Below are 16,785 nucleotides of genomic sequence, written 5' to 3'. Positions count from 1 at the left end.
AGAGCTTTCAAGCAAGTTCTTGAGAACCATCTGCATTCATGCTTCCCAACCCACACTCTCCACCCATCAGTAATTATAAAAGCTTCTGCTTTCCTGTATTCAGGCCCTTACTACTTGGAATACCTAGAGTAGCTTCTGTTCCTAGGTCAAGTTCTGGTTCCTAGAGGGTCCTCACATGGTGGAAGAAGCTAGAGAGCTCTCTCTCTCTCTCTCTCTCTCTCTCTCTCTCTACCACCCCCAACTGCTCCTATAACAAAACATCAAAATTTTCCTTGAATGGTTGTTGCTATGAGCAGGCAAAAGCAAAGAGCTGCTGATTTCCTCATCTTAAGTGCACTATGGTACAGGGAGATTAATGTCTCACAATGCTTAACTATTTTTATCAACAGAGTATTGCAACTACAGCTAAAGATCATCCACACTTGAGCTCATGCCTTAAGAGTAATCTCAGTTGGGGACCAAATGGTCCCAGGGATTTTTAAAATAAACTGTTTCTCCTCCCAAAGTTGCATTTCTTACTCTTCCTTTTATCTCTTCTTTGTTTCAAGTGTTTAATAAAAGATTGGATTATTTTCATTCAAGGGAGGAGAGAGCAAAGCAGCCGCTTTCTCCAGGGTTGGGCAGAATACTCACTCCTCCTGGGTTTGGAGCCGGCTCTTTAAGCTCCATGGCCGCTGTTGGTATTTGGTATTCTGGAATGAGGCATGGAGCAGGTGAGCTTGATTTTCTTCTTTGTTAAATCAAACATTTCATTTTTCTTATCCACGGAAGGGTTATTTCTAGGAGGCTTCGTCTTCTCTCCTGCCGTTGATGCATCCTCATGTTGCCTCTACCCTTCACGGATTTCCCTTCTTATCTGTGCTTCTCTTCATTCAGCAGATGCCGACTGAGCATCTTCTGTGCTGGGACATGTGAGGAGTACAGCCCGTGTGCTCTCAGGCTTAACATCTCTCCAGGTACACAGACACCACACAACCAGTGGCCACTGTGAGTGCTTTGAAAGATATGTATGTACAGGATGACATGGGAGTTTAAAAGGGGGGCCTACCCAAGCCCAAAGATCCCTGGGTAAAATGATATTTGAGGATGAGACCCTGAGGTGGAAGTCTGAAGAACTGGGAACCTTTCAGTGCATGCACATCGATTTGGATTACTTTTTATTTGAGTAGAAGTGTCTACTCGTGGTCCCTTAGAATCAAGGGGAGGAGATACTGAGGCAGGGCACAAATCTCCCTGCTGTTGAAATACAGCTGGGCAGATGGAGTGGTGAAGGACTTCTGTGTGGAGAAGGAGCTGGAACAGTGGATAAAGCCCCTCAGTCACTCCAGCAAGGAGGACCACCCACCACCGAAGAGCACCCTTGCCCTCCCCCAGCTCGGTTGCCTTGCCCATTGATGGCTCAGAGGGAGTAACTTTTCCACACACGGCAAACCTTGCCTGATTCTGTCTGATTCCCCACAATCCTCATCACACACCCGGAGGCCTATGATATTGAGAAAGGGGAGGGTGACTGTAGACATTAATACAGTTGTGAGAGGGAAGCATTTCACACTTACACTTGTTGGGGACAAGCTTGAGACTCCCTCGGACTTGGCTAAGAGTTAGTGATAGGACAGTTTGGAGATGTTAACTAACTGGCCCAGGTCACAGAGCTAACAATCGGGAAAGCCCGGCGTGGACTCCAGGCCTCTCCAGAGACTCTCTATCCCTTACACCTGTGAGGCACTGCCCATGCTCTGTTGACATTCACAGGCTCCTCAGAGAGAGATACATGCCTGGACTGAGGTCAAATGAAAGATGGCTTCTGGGGACAGGGAATACTGGCCCACATAGCTACTTTCAAGACCAACACACTGTAAAATAATGCTTAAACGGCCAGATCCCCTAGCAATTCTAATCACTGCCATGGTTGGCTGGAAAGCACACATTAGCAGTTCCCCACAAATATATTCTGCTGCATATGCCACAACTATCATCTATATATATAAAAGTCTATGAGACCGTTATGATTGAACAGCCGGAACGACCAGAATGAACAATTGACTGGTCGCTATGATGCGCACTGACCACCAGGGGTGGACGCTCAATGCCGGAGCTGCCTCCTGGTGGTCAGTGCACTCCCACAGCTAACCTCCCATGGCCCCTCCCCTCAACCAGCCACCCCAGGGGCCAACCTCCTGTGGTCCTTTCCCCCTGCCGGCCACCTGCTCCCCCTAGGCCTTGATCACCGGCCAGGCTGAGGAACCCTACCCATGCACTGGGCCTCTAGTCTTATATATTCCTGAAAAATGCTGCTGTGCAGATGAGGTAGGGATGAGGGGATGAACTGAGAAAATGAAAACCTGCATGCTCTCTGATGAGACTGCCTAGTCTCCATTCCCCTGTCCAGATCCCAGATGCTGACAGCTGGGCTTATATCGCCCAAGTAAGCTTTAGAGCTATTAACATTTCATAGGTCATGCCTTTAAACTGACTGGGTTGCACTGATTTACCAATAGTAAGGTCCATTTGTGGAGAAATCTTTAATCAGCATTTTAGTTCCTCCGTCTTAAAAAAACAACTAAGGCTATACATATTTGTAGAGATCTTTCACCATGACAAAGAAAGACAAAACTCACACACACAAAAATGATCTAGAGTTATCAGCACAGACAACAAGAAAAAACAGTCAATATATTCAGAGAGATCAAAGAAGGTATTGTGTCCTCCAAACAAGAACAAGCTGCTCTAAAAAAGGACTCTTGGGAACTCAAAAGACTAGAGTCACCATAAACAAATAAATTTAAGAAAGGAAACAGTTGGAAAAAGAAAATGCCCCAGAAGATAAAATTAAAAGTTCTGGAAAATGACGTAAGGAAATGTCCTAGAACTGAAGGACATACATTTGTAAATCAAAGGAGCTTATAAAATGTCCAACAAAATAAACAAGGGACCCACGACATCAAAGAATTTCAAGACACTGGGAATAAGGAGTCCATTCTAAAAGCTTCTGAGATGGAGGTTGGGCAAACCTGGTCATATCAAAGAATGTGCTATCAGACTGTTTAACAATAACACTGGGATTCCAAAGAAAATGGAATAATGCCTTCATGATTCTGAGAGACAATAATCTCCAGCTCAGAATTCTATACCCAGCCACATGATTTCATATGCAAGAGTGGAATTAAGACATTCTCAGAGCTACAAGGACAAAAAAGATTTTACCTTCCTTTCTTAGAAATCCAAAATGAGGAATTAGGCAGGAAAAGGAAGATAGGGTCTAGGGCAGTGGTCGGCAAACTGCGGCTCGCGAGCCACATGCGGCTCTTTGGCCCCTTGAGTGTGGCCACGAAGTTTCAATCGCACTGTACATGTGTGCCCACACGTGGTATTTTGTGGAAGGGGCACACTCAATGGGCCGCAGTTTGCCAACCACTGGTCTAGGGGAAAGAGGGTTATAACCACGGAAAGAGGGAGTGAAGGGGAGTTTCAGGAGCCCAGCTGCCCAGCAGGCCTGGAGAGCAATTGTCCAGATGGACAGGATGACAGAGGGCGCAGGGAGCAAGGTCTCTCCAAGAAATGATGAAATAGGCAGAAATACTGAATATTTAAAAAATAATAGTAACAGGCATTTTAGCTATTTGATGAAACATATGGGGGAAAATAGTGGTGAGTAGAAGGAAAACTGAGCGAACAAAAGGACATGGGGATTTTTCATTGCAGGAGAACATATCATAAAACACACACACACAATAGCACTCTATGTAACATAGTAGGGAATATACAGTACATAGATGGTCTGAATAATATAGTCATTGTCTAACTAATCAAAAACTGTAACATAGGTATATAGCTATGTTGGTGAAATAGAGAGAGAGAGCGAGAAGGGCTGGTGTAAAAAGTCCAAAGCACTCAGGTGTTAAAGAAAGTAAATTAGTAATATCTGAAAACAAATAAAAGGTGGTAACCTCAACTTGCTCATGAAAAAGAGATGCTAAGTATGATAGAAGTGGTTGCCTCTAGGTTGCCTATAGGAAGCTTTGTAAGCTTTTTAAGTGCTATTTAATTTTTAAAAACCATATTCATATGTTACTTTGCTATAAAATCAAGTTAATTAGAAATAAAAAAAATGAATCATTAAGGAGAGCAAATAATCAGCAGATTCAAGCTCCTGACACCAGATTCTGGCCTGAACCTATTTCTCTCCTTGTCTGTTTCTCTCTGTACCCAAATCAGAAGGTGTGTACACCTGGAAGATGCAGCCACTCTGGGAGGTGGATGGGAGAGCTCAGGGAGGAGTCAGTTTCTGCTCCTGGGGGCAGGGTCTGAATCGTTAAGCTCTGTCTTACTCTACTCGGCAGGTCGCTGTCCAGAAGGTGAGCCTCAGACATGCTGTGACCTTAGGACCCAGGCCCCAAGCACCAGGGGACCTGGGTGACATGAGATGTGCAGACACACCTGTGCAGGGGGCATTCACTGCCAGCTGTCACACAGTCTTTCTGCACATGCTCTGGGACGCCATGGCTAAGGCACCAATGACTGCCAGGCTCTTGCTAACAATCACGCAGTAACCATTCTATTTTAAATCCTTACGTGACTGAGGACATATTTTTGCGATAAGGAAACTGGTCCCACAAATGCCACCTGTGATCTTTTCAAGGTGGAACAGAATTTCAAATAAATCAAGTTGCTTTACCGAAAGACAGCAGTCTTTGCCATTCCACAGGCTGAGGTTTATCCCATGGTGAGCAGTTTCCATTTTTACTGCAGCTCAGACAGGTGCGAACAGAGCCACCGACCTGGGTGGCAGGGAGGCCAGGGCACGGCCTTGAGCCTCTGCTCGGGGTTCCAGGGACACTCACCCCAGCTCCTGTTCCATATCCTTCCCTCCAGGGGTCAAAGGAATCCATTTGAAACTGCATAGTTAGAATTCTACCAAGATTCCATTAGCAGGGAGAAATTATTATATTCATAAAACTTAATCTTGTAACGTCCCACAAGCCGTTAAATATTATGGGTTATCTTCTCTTGTTACAAAAGACAATGAAAACAATGTGGGTGTTTAGGGGGAGCAATGATACACACTAAAAACTCCAAATGCCATCAAGACTTTATTTACTGCTCACCCACACAATGCCAGCATTATAAAGACGCTGAACAATGAATGGAAGGGGGGAGAACAGCACACAGAAACTGGAATCTTAAAGCTCCGTCCCCACACCAGTAAGCAGTTTGAAAAGAGTGCCCGTCAGGACCCATATGTTTTCTGCATGTGTAAGAATACTCTTACACAGGGGGCTTACTTCATAACCAAGATTCTTTTTCATTTAATTCAGTCATATTAGATTATGGGGCTGATTATGATCATATCCACAAATCAGTATTTTAACAGAGTTTCCATGGAAACACTATATGCCCCTGTTTTTTAACTTTTTGGACAAGGCTTTGCCTGTTTAACAACTTGAACAAGTTTGACGAGGACAACATGTTTTGTTTAAGTTACATTAACTGGGGCCAATATTTCCTAATTGCATTACCAGGAGAAACATTCACAGCATTACTTGTACCATGGAAAACCTCCCCTAGCCCAGCCCTCGCTTTGCTTTAATCACCAGAGAACAGGAAACATACCAGGATTGCCTTGTCTTATCAGGTTTTAAATGTGTTAACTGGTTTTAAATCTATGAAATAATCTCCCTTATTAAATGACAAAGTTAGTCTTGTTAAGAGGATCGGCGTTTGTGGCTACATCCATTTCTTTCTTAAAATGCAAACATACCTTTGGCTCCCTGCTACAGGGGTGAACTCATTGTGCATAAAGGCATATCCTTTTTTGCATATGGGTTTCAAAAATAAATATTCTACTCCCTTAAGTCCCCACCCCCCCCCCAAAAAAATGGTGGAAAATGTATCAAACGCAATACTATCAAGCACAGAATAAATGCAAAAGTGATATTCAGGAAACATTCTTGTGTATCCTTCTTTGCATAAAACCACTTTTTTGGGCTCACACCCACACAACCAGAGAGGTTTACTTCCAACAGTCCACAATTTGGGAACAGCCTGTAGCAAAGTTTTTGAAAATGCTGCACTTAAAAAAAAATGTGGGGGGTGGGGCTTTAGGGACCCAAGTCAGAGTTCACCCCGACAGCATATAAAACATATGGCCTGAAGCTCTGTAAGATGTCTGCGTCTGAAACGCTGGTGGAGCTTCATAAAACATCAGCGAGGAATAGTTTAATTTTACAGCATTAGGCACCGAGGCGGTAATTGGAGGGGCAAACTGTATTTTAATACATCAAAGTATACTGCACGACAGGGGAGCTGACTATATTTTTAAAAGACAAGCACCCCCTATTCAGAAGTACTTGATGCAGAAACTTTCCTTTCTGCAGGAGGATCAGTAGAAAAGTCGGACTCCCACGAGCTCCCTGTCTTACTTGTTAAACTGTGACTGTATCTCAAAAGCTGGCTGATTTGTCTCTGGGCCGATATCTTTTATTCAGGTGTAGAGTTGTGGATGGAGACTGAAAACCCACATGGTGACTGTGTGGTTCTTTTGTGTGTGTGTGTGTGTGTGTGTGTGTGTGTGTGTGTGTGTGTGTGTGTGTTTTAATCCTCACTTGAGGATATTTTTTCCAAAGGGAGAGGGAGAGACAGAGAGAAACACTGAAGTGAGAGAGACATATTGATTGGTTGCCTCCCATATGCCCCCCACCAGGGCCGGGAGCCTGCAACCCAGGTACGTGCCCTTGACCAGATTCGAACCTGGGACCCTTCAGTCTGCAGGCCAACACTCTATCCACTGAGCTAAAGTGGCTAGGGCCTGTGTGGTTCTTTCCTGCACGGAAGTCCAGCTGTCCGGGGGGATGGCCACCAGGTGGGCTCAGCCCGTCTACCTCCTGCCTTCTCTTTGAGCTGCTTATCATCTGCTGAGCCCTGAGTCCTGCATTCCTCTCCTCTGCATGGCCACCGAGAACTCTTCAGTGCAAAGAGGCTGCCATTTCACATGGATTCCTTCCAGGGCGTGCTCTGTCTTGAGCTGGGAGGTTCTAAAGCAAACGTGGCCAAGGGGCTTTGTTAGCGTGGCTGTCCAAACACTCACCCAGGGCGCAGGGCAGGAGCAGGGCCACAAAACGCCATGCTTCTCCTGCTACCAGCCGAGATCAAAGGGAGTTCCGCCCTTCCTGCCCAGCTAGGAGGAGAGGGTGGGCCTGCGGGGGCGGCTTCTGAACAGGGGAGCAGCCATGACAAATCTGTCCCAGATCTGACTGATAGCGCGTTCCAGGGATGGACCAGATTAGTGCTAGCTCCATGCACAAAGTGCCCGCTTCCCTCACCTCCGCCCAGAACCCTTTCCACCTGTAGCCACAGCCTCCAGGCGCCAGGCCCTCCTCTTCTCTAGGTGGCCCTTGGCAAGGAGAAGCACTGAGCACGAAGACCTAAGGTCAGCGGATGCATGGGTAGGGGGTGGTAGGGTCATTTCTATCAAGTCTGTTTGTCTGGGCTAAGTCTCTTTTAGGCCCTTCCTTTGTTTGCCCCTGATGAAGGGGAAGGGGCCAGGAAGAATCAGATGAAATGAAAGAACATGGGAGTTAAAAGGCTTTGAGATCAGACAGACACAGGTTCAAGTTCCCGCCCTATTACTTACAAACTGATCTCTGGTTAGTGACTCACTCTCACCCCAAATCAGGTTGCGTTTTGTTTGTTTGGTTTTTTCTTCTGTAAGATGTAAGAAGTAATAGTTCCACTCCTGGAATGGCAGACGACTTCCTGATTGCCTCCGGGGAAAGCACCTGTGTCTGAGATTTTCTGTGTGTTCCATGAGTTTGAGATGTTTTGATTCACCTTGAGAATTTAGGGACTCTGTCAGTCAGAGCAATCTTATTTCTAGACAGAGAAACTAAACAGAACAAGCTGCTAATTCACAGTGCCAGGTCACCTCAATGTGACAGATGCATACAGAAATTAATGGGGAGCTAGAACAAGCTGCTAATTCAGTGCCAGGTCACCCCAAATGTGACAGATGGGTGGAGAAATCAATGGGGAGCTAGTTCACAGTTTCCTCTTGGTCCTAGTTTGCCGTCCAACATTTATTACCCTTTCAGACACTTCCGGTTCTTAAGCCCATGACCATGCTCTGCTGGGCGAGTTTCAGGGAGAAATTACATGCGGCTCAGGGCTAACCCACCCAACCAGCAAACCCTGGCGATCACGGGAGCTCTGCCTGGCGGTCACCCACATGCCCAATTTCAGAAACAAGAGATGCCTGTGCCACCCTCAGGCTTTTCTGGAACCACATCTCTAGTGGGAGCCATGGGCACCCTGTGCAAGTGCACAGGCCACAACTTCATCCTTTCAACATGTCCTACAATTTTGTTTCTCATTTTGGAAGCCCATTTTTAGACATAAAGAATTAACTTATTTTATAACAGGAGGGAAATGACTGTCTTCATGAGGACAAGGAGAAACACCAAGTTTACATCAAGATGCAGATGTTGGGGGGTAGATGGGGCTCGGTAGTAGCTTCCTAGCACATCCTTCAAATTCTCCCAAGATGGTCCTTGGCTTTGCGTTCCAGACTTCTCAGACAAATTTGCAAATGACAAGGATCTGCTTCAGGAGCAGCAACTAGGATGATGCTAGCAGGAGGCCAGCAGTTGTCGGCTGTTGTCTGCCTGGCGCACCGGGCTGGAAAGGATTCCGAGGCCCTGCTGGGCTCCCTGGGGCTACTGGGTGGGCCACTAGGCCCCCCGCAAAGCAAGTAACTGCAGCACCCGAGCACTTACTTGCTACCCCTGGCCTGCTGGCTGTGGTATCCACACTAACATACACCTGAACACTCAGGAGGGAACGTTCTGTCCTAGCAACGGAGCCCCCGAGCCCAGCAGGGCTGGCTCTTCCTGCACGGCACTGGACCACGCTCTGTGTGGGGAGGACAACTCCCTCCTGCCACCACCCAGGCACGTGCGGAGAGGACTCCCTCACAACCGCAAACTGCAGGAAGAGCTCAGGATTTGATACCCATGTACTGAGGTGTGGTAATGCTTGCGAAATTGCCATCCTCTCTACATCCTTATGGAGGGCAGCAAGATGCATCTGTCCAGTTATGGAGAGATGGTGGGGCTGCCAAAGGACACTGTAATATTAATAACGCAGTTACAGTGGGAGGTGGGGGTGGGAGGCTCAACAACCGGCTTCCTCGCCTCTTCTCCAGCATCTTCTCACCGAGCTCTCCTCACCTTCTGTGTTAGCCACCCTGGACTCCCGTGGCTCCCAGGGCACTATGCCATCCACTCTGCCCTCTCAGCCTTACACATGCCATGTGTTTACGTGGATGGCCCTTGTCCCTCCCTCTCCCTGCAGTAAATTCTTGCCCATTTTTCCATTGCAACCAGGTTACAACATCCACCGGGACGGCTGCCCCCTGCTCCCAAGTCAGATTCCCTGCCTGTCTTCTCTTATGGCACCAGGGACCTCCTCTTCCCAGCACTCCCACAGCTTGAGTTTTTCTCTTAAAGAAGCAATTTTTTGCAAAATAAAACATATCTGAAATATGCAGGGTTAATTTGATGAGCTCCGTGTGCTGTTGTATACATCAGTATTTCCCAAATGACAGACTAAGAAGTTTTTCTCTCATTTGTTTATTTTCTCTTTAGTTTCCATTGCCCTAGGAGCTGTATCGGTGAAGATATTGCTTCGGCATATGTCTGAGATTTTGCTGCCTGTGGATTCCTCTAAGCCAGTGATGGCGAACCTATGACACGTGTGTCAGAGGTGACACGCAAACTCCTTTTTTTTGGTTGATTTTTCTTTGTTAAATGGCATTTAAATATATAAAATAAATATCAAAAATATAAGTCTTTGTTTTACTATGGTTCAAATATTAAAAAAATTTCTATATGTGACACGGCACCAGAGTTAAGTTACGGTTTTTCAAAATGCTGACACGCCGAGCTCAAAAGGTTCGCCATCACTGGTCTATCCGCTGAGCCAAACCGCTTAGGGCTTGAGTTTTTCTTATTTGTGAGTGGCCGAATCATAAATGTCTGTCTCCTTGCTAGATTGTAGGGGCATTTGGATTGTAGGTCCATTTATTTTGCTGTCTTATTTTCATGCCTATAATACCCCCAAACACAGAGCTTAGAAGTTAAAGGGCATTCAGTAGGTGCCTTCTTAATAAAGAAACACACAGTGGAATCCCTGGTAGACCTTCAGAGGAGGTCAGATGAGATAGGGGTCAAGAATGGGAGTCCCTCTAATATACCCTATTTTTATATAAGGGTGTTTCCACCTTCAGGGGACATTTAAAACACCAACAAGTACACGTCAGCACCTACATTGCCCATTCTTGGGGATGTCTCGGTAGATCTAACCATCTTGGCTCCTGATCACACAGCAGCAGCGCACAGCTGCCTTCCCAAATGTCTTCGTGGGAAGCGCATCGGAGCCATGGATCGGAACTTATAAACATCAGCTGTGGCCGTGGAGAGCCGTGCACTGAGTTTATTTTCTCCTCGGCTCTCATTAGAATCACAAATGAAATGTTGACAACACATGAAGGAGCCTGCTTGTTGAACACAAATGTTTCCACTCCTATCAACCTCGAAACCCTGATAGTCATGCTTCATGATGAAAGCTAAACAGCCCTGGGGAGATGACTACATGCTTTCTCTAATTAGGCGAGGATGGGGAAAAGGCCTCCTACCAGGGAGGGACTGCCAAGGAAAGATCCGTAGGTAAACCTTTAAAATGAACAGGACAAGCACACAGAAGGCGGCCCACGGTGGGATTCTTGGGTTAAATGAAAGGATGAGAATGTTCCTAATGGGACCAAAATGGGAAGCTGCCCTTCTAAACTGGGGTGGAGGCTACATGGAAGTAAACGCAGGGCCTTTATTTTGCTATTATTTTGGTAACAAAAGTCCCCCATGAAGGTTCAGTCACATGACACCAAAGGCAAATGTTCTTTTGTTTGTGGAACTGTTTTGATGACAAGCAGAGATATGTAGAGCACAAATTCACTTAGATGGCAGCTGATGCTAGGAAAATACACATCCCCATGCATGTTTTATAATCCAAAAACAGGGTGAACTCTGTTACACAAGCAAAATGCTCCTTTGCATTTAACTCGCTTGTTTTTCTTCCAAACAGATCAGTGCAAATAGATACAGCCTAAGTGCCCAGTTGGTATATGTCATACAGACACAATAATAGAGAATATAATAGAGAATAGACCAGCTAATGTATATTGCTATGTGCAGGGGCATTTTTATTTATTTTTATTTCTTTGCTAAGGTTCTTACATAAAAATATTATTTAACCCTCCCTGCAAATCTGACAGTTTGCCAGGGTTCCTTTGTACAGATGATTAAATGAAGATCAGAGGGGTTAAGTAACTTATTTAAGGTCACACAGCCAGTAAAAATTGGATGCAGCATTGAACCTAGATGGTTTCACTTCGTATTCCATGCTTTCATATCAGGGACACTGTTCTAACATGAAACAGTGGGTCAGATGAAGGCTGGAATAACAAAAAGGATTCCTAAAGTTCAGGGTTGGTACTTGGTGGGTCGGAATGTAAGTCCTGCTTGAGATAATTGTGTTGTCCAGAACATTTTTAAACTAGACATATCAAAGAGCTAACACAGAGCAAACTTTAAAGAGAAAAAGGCAAAACCCAGCTTTATTATTGCACCACAATATATATCCACTAAGTTATAATTTGAAAATATGAAAAACACATTGTCATTTATTTCAGAAACTGAACTATCATGTTATAATAAAAGTACAAAAGCAAATAAAGATTCACCAAGAAGAACTGCACAAAACTTTCATTTTATGTATAACATGAGTAAACAATCAAACATGAATTTGATTCCAATTTATATTTGGGGGCAGGGACAAAAGTAGTCAATCAAAAGATCTAAGTAAAACGAGTCAGTGTGAGGCCTTGGCCAGGCTTCCTAAGCTGCCATGTTTCTTGATCCTTTTGTTTCTTTCATTAGCTTAATATCAACCAGCATCTGTCTATGTTTATTCCACCAGCTGCATGAGCTCACTAATTACCTTTAATCATACTTATCTGAATGCATCTTTATCTTCACATGCATCCTGTATGCACACAAGCTAAGTGCTGGAAGGCTGCGGTTGGGGAGAACTTGGAATAGGAAGTCTGTACTTCCTCTAACCTGAACCAAAACAACAACAACAAAACAAAAAAAAACCCCACAAATCTGCCTCTAAGTCTGCCTCTGCTACCACCCAAAAGACTTCTGAGACTTAGTTCCGGAGAGTTGGACAATGTCAGCATCCAACAAAGTCATATGCAGTCTTTCCATGGGTAACAGGTTCAAGGTGATGAGATGATCATCATAGAATCAGATACAATAAATAAGAATTGCTAAATAGCACTGTACAAACTGGTAAGTTCTTTGAAGACCAAGAGCCAGCATGCCATGTCTTTACTAGTGCCCAAACACCTCACTCAGACCTGGGCTCCATGGACAAGTCGATACTGAAAAAGTCTCATACATTTTGGCCACTGTCTTCCTTAGTTTTAAGAAGGTTGAAGGCACACATATCATAACTACTACTCCACTAATTTTATTTTAAATCCACTGCTCTACTAATTTTATTAGACAGCTTGAGGCCAGGTAGAGAGTTTAAACTCTACAGATAGTCATGTAAAGTAAATTTAATGATCATAGGTAGCCCTTGAACTTGAAATTTTACCTTAGCAAGAAGGCAAGAAAGAATAGAGAGATGCACATACCCTTCCCACCTTCTCACTAGAGACTTGATTCTCCACTGAACTTCTCAAAAGGAAATAGTGTTCTTCTCAGAACACTATTGTCAAAAAGAATGTATTGTATATAAAAAGAAGACCTCAAGACATAAAATATATTAAACTATAAGTTTCCTGAGTACCTAACACGGATATTCACAATCCATGTGTTGGTAATAAATATGCTGGAGACTTTGGGTAAGTTACTTAAATTTTCTGTGTCTCAGTTTTGTCACTCATTCATTCAGCATTTGTTTCATGAACCTACCACAATGGGAAGAAATATTAGAAATCATCATAAGCTTAGAGCCTACTGAGCTGTCACCTTTAAGTGAGGTAACACTAATAAAATGTGGAGGCAGAGACTGCTAATGCTTTGCAACAAGTATGACTCCTCTTCTTCCAAGGCACGCAGCTAGACTACATTTCCCAGACTCCCTAGCTGTTAGATATGGTCACGTGATTTCATTTTGGCCAATGAAATATAAGCAAAAGTAATAAGTACCATTACTGGATTGGCCCCATCAGCCAGCTGATGGAGAGAAATCTGAGAACTAAGAGGAAGACATCCTGACAAGATGGAAAGAGTCTGGGTCCATGAATGATGGCATGGAGTCGGGCCCCTGTCCATCTGAAGTGCACTGTGTTAAGGGCAATGAATAAGCTGTTGTTAAGTTAAACCACTGATATTTGGGGTTTGTTACAGCAGTTACATTACTTTAATACAAATCCTTAGCAATGTTGACCCACTGCAAGCACTAAATCAATGATATGTTTACGTTTTAAAATAAATTCTTAGTTCTCTTACTATATTTTTTATAAGACCAAAGAGGAAGGAAGGAAGGAAGGAAGGAAGGAAGGAAGGAAGGAAGGAAGGGAGGAAGGAAATAATACTGAGGCATTGTAAATAGCTCTTTATAAATTTGCCATTTGATCATCCACAATTCCTAGGGAAATATTTTCCAAATGCCATATTTTCTCCACAACCAAATGAAATTTCTGTGTGGATTTGTGGTGCCAGGGCCTCCTTCCTACTATCCCGGGCTGCAGCTGTCCCTCAGCTTGACAACCTCCCTCACATCAGATCCTCACAGCACCTGCTTTGGATGGGGGCCCAGTGACAGGGATAGGGGAAGCACTTTGCCACGATTTCACCAAAGCCAATGATAGCACTGGATGACATGGTCATGTGCACTATATGGTCTGCTCGCAGGCCGAGATCACTGGGCAGGGAAAGACACATCATCAAGCTCTGGGTATGCTCTATTTACACGTATAACTCAGCCAGTCCCTGGAAAACAAGTGATCTCAAATATTCTAGGAAACAAAATGCACCTTTACTTGCTAATTAACAAAAGTCAGCTTTTCTTCTTTATGTTTTTAAGATTACAGATGTAATACATGTTTGTTGTAGCAAGTTGAATATGCACAGGTAGAAAGAGAACATTTTCCTTTTCCTTTCTTCTTCTACATTATCCCTGCCCCCTGGGTAATCAGGGTATTTCATCTTCAGACAAACCAATGCACGTTTTTTAGGGTTAACCCTCCACTCTGACATTTTTTTTCCTAACATAAACGGGATTATACAATATGCATTTCCATTCAAATTGCTTTATTTAACCTAACAACTTATTATGAATATCCTCCCAAGTGAGTATATTTAACTCCAATATATTCTTTGAAAATAACTGAATAACATTACCTGGGAGAAAAAACTATTTGCTGAATTACAAGATATCAACAATTTTAAGAGTTAGTAATTGTTGATTTTTTTTTTTTAGAGGGAAGTGAAATGTTAAATAGACCGACTTATAGTAGGAAACCTTCTGACTTAACATGGGCAAACATGTACAGGAAATATATGTCTAAATATTATACACATTGGAAATATAGAGAAGCTAGGGACTTGTGGCAATCTCAGTGTCATGGTAACCACAATCTCTGAGGGTGTGCCTGAAGCAAGTTTCTGTGTGGGAAACAAGGTTCTTGACTAAATCTTGGTACTAGGAGCACCTCACCCCTCACGGTGGCATCCTCCCCTCTAGGGAATGGCTTGGCCTGACCTGACATTTGGCATCTCTCCTACTTTTTTGCATGCAGAGTTAACTTGATACTTCTGGGATCTGGCTGATGGAGGGAAGGAGGGGGAAAGGAAGGGAGAAGAGGGAAGGGAAAAGATGCTGCAGGCATTAACATGCAAATCACACACCCTCCTTTTATTCTCTGGGCTGAGGTCAGATGGAATTAATCAACTCAGCCTCTGCATGCAAAGTCCTTCTCTGTCCAAGTGTGCACTGACCACTTAAAATCAACAGTTAGAGTCAGCAGGAGCAAAAGAGAACCAAAGAACCTCTTTGAGCAGTAAGTCACTGCTCCAAGGAACCCGTAGCTGTGGGGGTTCTCTGCGTGTTCTCAGGGTATTCACATTGTAGGTGGGAGCAGCCAGTCTCAACTCTTTGAGGTCCAAGAATACATACTGCTACTAGAAAATGCCACTTTTGATCATCTGCTGCATAGGTCTCTTCCAGACCTAAACTGTGCACTTAATATATATAGCCTCCTGCAGGCCCCCTACTGGGGATTGAGCCCGCAACCCAGGCATGTGCCCTTGACTGGAATCGAACCTGGGGCCCTTCAGTACGCAGGCCGATGCTCTATCCACTGAACCAAACTGACTAGGGCCTTCCTGGATCCTTTGAGGTAGGTATTATCTGCATGCTACAGATAAGGAAGCCGAGGCTCAGAGAGATTCTGTGGTTTGTCTAAGACCACACAGTTTTAGGGTATAAGCAGCATGGAAGTGTGCTTCCTCATTTAGCCACCAGCCTGGCATTAACTGCAGGTGTTCCCAGATGTCTGAAGTTACCCTGCAGGTGCCCTGGCCTCCTGCACCAGCTGTGCCGTCCATGGATTCATCTTTCAAGATGTGGACCCTAGTTGGGCCCTGCAGAACACAGCTAAATAGCTCTGCTATAACCCAAAGAGACACTCAAAGTCTTCGTTCAAACTCCCTCAAGTCTGTAAATACAGGGCCTTTCAAGTCCACTCAGGCGTTCTGACCATAATGAAAAGCTTTCACACATAACAGAGTCCTAAAGATCATCCCACTCAGACCCTCATTCTATAGATGAGGAGACAGGGAGACACATCCAGCTGGTGGTGGAAGTTGGGGTGGGTGACAGGTGATGGTGGTGGAGCAGTGACAGCAGGGGCTACATAAAGGACTAGAGCAGGGTTCACAAATCATGGCCTGTAAGGTGACCGAGCCCTCCATCTGACTTGGTAAATATGGTTTTATGGGAACACAGACACGCACTTTTTTATGGATTGTCTATCGCTGGCTTCTCCCTCCATCAGAGTGGAGTAATTGCCACAAAGACTGTAACGTACTCAACGTCTAAATAGTTACTATTTGGCCCTTTCAAAATATGTTTGCTAACCCCTGGAAAAGACAGCGACACACAGGTTGATTTGAGTTATTGGTAACTTTCCAGTTCTTAGAGTGAGTGTTAAGTTCACAGGTATTTGTTATGTTGTGATGAATTAATGACGAAGGCTACATATGGGCCATCAATAGTCATGTATCACCAAGGAATGATGATTATCAAATTCTCTGCCCCTGAAAATAGACCAGATGGGGGGAAGGAAGAGAGGAAGGATGGGACCATTTATCCCGTATTAATATTTTAATGGCTCCTTGTTGCTTACACCTGACTTTCCCCCATTGTATCTCCCATGCTCCAAGGTGTAGGAGGACAAAAGGTGGCAGCCCAGTAAAGCATGTTTTTCAGGAAGGGTCACGGTGAGCACGTTGGGTTCCCTGAGACAGGAGGGGATTGGCTGAAGACGAGGCTATTAGGGACAGTCACAGTCCAGTTTTTCCACTTCATTCACAGGGGGCCTCTTCCCTGGGTACCACAGGAGTGGCCTGAGGGGGCAGGGCTCCGGGTCTGTTGTCAGGACCTCCCTCTACCTGTCAAGTCAAGGTTGGCCTTTGAAAGGCAGCAGCATGACGGTCC

At 44.6% G+C, this 16,785-nt stretch overlaps 1 protein-coding gene across 1 annotated transcript in view; it reads right to left on the bottom strand.

Annotated features, from left to right (window-relative positions):
- Positions 1-16,785, bottom strand: part of LOC102239827 (voltage-dependent calcium channel subunit alpha-2/delta-3) — a gene marked incomplete at its 5' end in the record, with an annotated part of 304,116 nt that overhangs the window by 118,947 nt on the left and 168,384 nt on the right. The window lies entirely within an intron of this gene.

Source organism: Myotis brandtii, unplaced genomic scaffold (assembly GCF_000412655.1).
Source record: "Myotis brandtii unplaced genomic scaffold, ASM41265v1 scaffold268, whole genome shotgun sequence".
In the NCBI taxonomy this organism is placed as follows: Eukaryota; Metazoa; Chordata; class Mammalia; order Chiroptera; family Vespertilionidae; genus Myotis; species Myotis brandtii.
Note: the sequence above shows the minus strand (reverse complement) of the source record. Positions and strands in the feature narration are given on the sequence as shown.